The sequence below is a fragment of the Jaculus jaculus genome, chromosome 1, assembly GCF_020740685.1.
Source record: "Jaculus jaculus isolate mJacJac1 chromosome 1, mJacJac1.mat.Y.cur, whole genome shotgun sequence".
Lineage (NCBI taxonomy): Eukaryota > Metazoa > Chordata > Mammalia > Rodentia > Dipodidae > Jaculus > Jaculus jaculus.
In genome coordinates this window covers 334,432,063-334,436,243 of record NC_059102.1, presented here as the reverse complement: position 1 = coordinate 334,436,243, position 4,181 = coordinate 334,432,063, and the positions used below count along the sequence as shown (strand labels likewise).

The following is a 4,181-nucleotide window of genomic DNA, read 5'->3' as shown; positions in this document are numbered from 1 at the left end:
GATTAAAGACGTGCGCCACCACACCTGGCTTTGTGCCTGATTTTATGTGACTACTAGGGAATTGAACCCAGTCTGTCAGTTTCTGTAAGCAAGAGCCTTTAATGGCTGAGCCACCTCCCAAGCCACAGGCCATTATTTGTAAATTAAACTTGCAAAGCCTGATGGCTTTAAGTTACTTTAAGTTCCCAGGACATAAGTAGAAAGCAGTTTCATTGCAGAAATATCACATGAACTGCCTCTAGTTTAATTCCTGATAATATCTTTCCCCTTCTGAAACATCATGAGCCAAGCCTTCACAGTCCACATTTCTTTCTTTTTTTTTTTTTTTTTTACACTGAGAGAGAAAGAATTGGCACACCAGGACCTCTTATCAAACCATGTCCAGATACATGTGCCACTTTGTGCAACTAGCCTTATGTGCGAACCAAGGAATTAAACTCAGACCATCAGGCTTTGCAAGCAAGTGCCTTTAACTGCTGAGCCATCACTTCAGCCCTGCTTTTATTTTCTTTACTTTTCTTCTTCTCAATCTCCTTCTCTTTCTATTTATTTACTTATTTATTTATTTTGTTTTTTCAGTTTTTTGGGTTTTTGAGGTAGATTCTCACTGTAGCCCAGGCTGGCCTTGAATTCACAGCAAGCCTCCTACCTCAGCTTTCCAGGTGCGGGGATTAAAGTCATGTGCCACCACAACAGGCTCTCCTTAAAAAAAAATTACTTTTTACTTTCTTTGAGAGAGAGGCAGAGAGAGAATGGTTGTACCAGGACCTGTAGCCACTGAAAACAAACTCCAATAATATGTGCCACCTTGTGCATCTGATTTTATGTGAGTATTGGGGAATCGAACGTGGGTCCTTAGACTTTACAGGCAAGCATGTTAATAGTTAAGCCATCTCTCCAGCGCCCCCTCCCCCTCCCCCGGTCCCTTTTAGCATTAAGTTCTCATACTAGCACAAACTGATTTGGAACTCATTTTGGCCTTGAACTCATGATCCTGCCAGTTTGGAGTGGTTCTGCCCAGGCTGTGAACAGCACGGCTGGAGGGCAGAATCAGCAGGCATTTGAGCTGTGGCCTCTTTTTGCAATGAGAATGTTCACTCTGCGCTATTATGTGTATGTGACCTTGTGTTTTGATTCTGTAGGACTGTCTCTGTTTTCAGAAGAGACTTTGGACTTTTGACCAGTGTTGAGAATAGTAAAGGCTATGGTGATTTTTAAATTTATTTTTCTTATTTTTTATGGGAGAGGGAGAGAAGTGGCATGCCAGGGCCTCTGGCCACTGCACTTGAACTCCAGACATGCGTGCTATCTTGAGCTCATGCACCACCCTGTGTGCATGTGTCACCTTGTGCAGCTGGCTCATGTGGGTTCTGGGGAGTTGAACCTGGACCCTTAGGATTCACAGGCAAGCACCTTAACCACTAAGCCATTTCCCCAGCCCTTTTACGTTTTGTATTTGTTTTTACTTATGATTTTCTAGTTGGATTTCATGGTGGCTTGGATGTAAAAAAAAAAAAAAAAAAAAAAATGCCCCCATGGCCTCAGGTGTTTGTAATTAAGCCTTCTGCTCAAGCCCCAGCAGGTGAAGCCTTTGGGAGATGGAGCCTTGCTGGAGGAGGGGTGTTGCTGTGGGCAGACTTTGGGGTTGACTGGTCCAGCACCTGAGTGTTCAGAGCTAGCCTGCTCTTGCTGTTCCCTCTCTTGTGCTGATGAAGAAGGGTGTAAGCTGGTTGCCGTAATTTTCTCTGCCATGATGAAACTTCCCCTCAGAACTGTAAGCCTGAAATAAACTCTTCCTGTAAGCTGCTTTTGGTCAGGAGTTTTGTCACAGCAACAATAAGGCAACTGCAGCAGAAGAATAACCACTGACTGATCATATATTTATTCAGTGTTTTTAAAAATGCTTTAAAATTGTATTTGCTCTTGTGTGTATACCACTGAAATGGAAGGCCAGATGTATGTGCTATTTTTTATATTTTGCACTATGTTGGTACTGGGGAATTGAACCTGGACTGGAAGACTTTGTAAGCAAAAGCATTTAACTACTGAGCCATCTCCCCAGCCTTTGTTTGTTGTTTGAAAAAAACATTAGACCCAGGGTAGGGAGATAGCTTATGCAGTAAGCATTTGCTTCTGGGACTGGAGAACCAGTAACCATGTAGAATGTAGTGGCTCAGTTATCCCAGCACAGGGAGATAGACACAGAGGGATCCCTGGGGATCGCTAGCAGCCAGTGCAGCTTACTTAGTGAGATCTCTGTCAAAGAGAGAGCGAGTATGTAAAAAGACGGCAAGCATTTTTGAGGATGACACCAGAGATTGTCTTGAGGCCTTTATACACATGTGCACTCATATAAAACATGTGCACACATTAAAAAAAAAAAAAAAGTGGGGCCCGGCCGGGGAGCAGAGGGACGCTCTAGGCTGCGGGGCGGGGCTGGTGAGCACCGTGGTCTGGCTGAGGCGCTGGTACCATGAGGCGCCGGTATTTAAGAGATTATGTCCAACAATGTTAAAAACGGAACTCCTGTAATAACATTGAGGATCATTCCATTGATCTTCCTAGAAAGAGGATCTCTAATTTCACTAATAAGAACATGAAGGAGGTTAAGAAATCTCCAAACAGTTGGCTGCTTGCATAAGTAGAACAGTTGGACAAGTCGTGAAAAGCCCAGATAAAGTACGCAAGGTGATCTGTCGCAGAAAGAAAGGTCATCACCTATTTCTAAATCCCTGTTACCGAAACAAACAGTCCCCTAAAAGTGGGGTCTGTGACATGGCAAATAAAGAAAAGGAACTGGCTTGTGCAGGCAACCTGCCTGAAAAGTTAAGCCATGATAGTCGAACATTTTTGGTCAACTCTAGTGATTCCGGTTCTTCACAAACAGAAAGCCCATCATCAAAATACAGTGCTTTTTACTTGAGGTTTCTCAGGAGCATGAAACAATGGCCCAAGTTTTATTCAGCAGGAATTTGAGATTAAATGTAGCTTTAACTTTCTGGAGAAAGAGAAGCATAACTGAACTTGTTGCCTATTTGGAGAGGATAGAAGATCTTGGGGTTGTGGTAGATTGCCTTCCAGTTCTAACTAATAGTTTACAGGAAGAAAAGCAATATATCTCACTTGGCTGCTGTGTAGACTTGTTGCCTCTAGTAAAGTCATTACTTAAAAGCAAATTTGAAGAATATGTTATAGTTGGTTTAAATTGGCTTCAAGCAGTAATAAAAAGGTGGTGGTCAGAACTATCATCCAAAACGGAAATTATAAATGATGGAAATATTAAGATTCTGAAGCAACAATTAAGTGGATTATGGGAACAGGAAAACCATTTTACTTTGGTTCCAGGATTACTGGTAATATAGCTAAGGATATAGATGCTTATTTATTACAGTTGCATTGAGAAATTTCATCTACTACAGAGCTTTTGGTTACTGAAAACATCACCAGATTAAATGATTTCCAAAAGTAAGTCTCTTCTAAGAACTGTGGACTATGGAAGAAATCAAATCATTTTTTTTTTCTTTTAAAAGCCACATGATGAAACTACTAATGAAACCCTAACAATCTACTTCACATTGAAGTGGAAAGATAGCCAAAAGGAGCAGCTTCGGCGTCCCTGAGCTGACTGCACATGAGGAGGCTGTTCGCTGTTGCTGCATCAGTTTCTATGGCTGTCTGCAGTGTGGCGTGAGAACTGATGGGTCTTCATGCGGTCCTGCGCGAGACTATGATTTATACTATGCGAGAAAATAAGACAGGACTTACTACTAGGAACTACAAAAACTAATCATTAATTTTACTGTGTTTTATAACATAAAAAAAGACACTTCAATGTCTGCAGCTACTTCTGTTGAAAAGACTGAAAGTTTAAAGCATCAAAGTAAATAATCAGTATAAAATTGTTTTATCCCACACTGATACTGTGTATACAAAATGCCTTAATTATTAATAAGCCAATGTATTATTATACCAGTATCTCTTTTAAAAAAATTAGAAGACCCAATGCTTCTGGCATAATAAAATCATGGAATTAAATCAAGGGTTTAGCATTCATAAAGGATGTTGTATTGAAATATATCCCACACCAGTTTTTATTTTTTTTATTTTTATTTTTTTATTTATTTATTTATTTGAGAGTGACAGACACAGAGAGAAGGACAGATAGAGGGACAGAGAGAGAA

General features: G+C 40.7%; 1 pseudogene; it reads left to right on the top strand.

Annotated features, from left to right (window-relative positions):
* The first annotated feature begins 2,473 nt into the window (after nucleotides 1-2,473).
* LOC123458800 lies at nucleotides 2,474-3,416 on the top strand (annotated as a pseudogene).
* The last annotated feature ends 765 nt before the right edge of the window (nucleotides 3,417-4,181 follow it).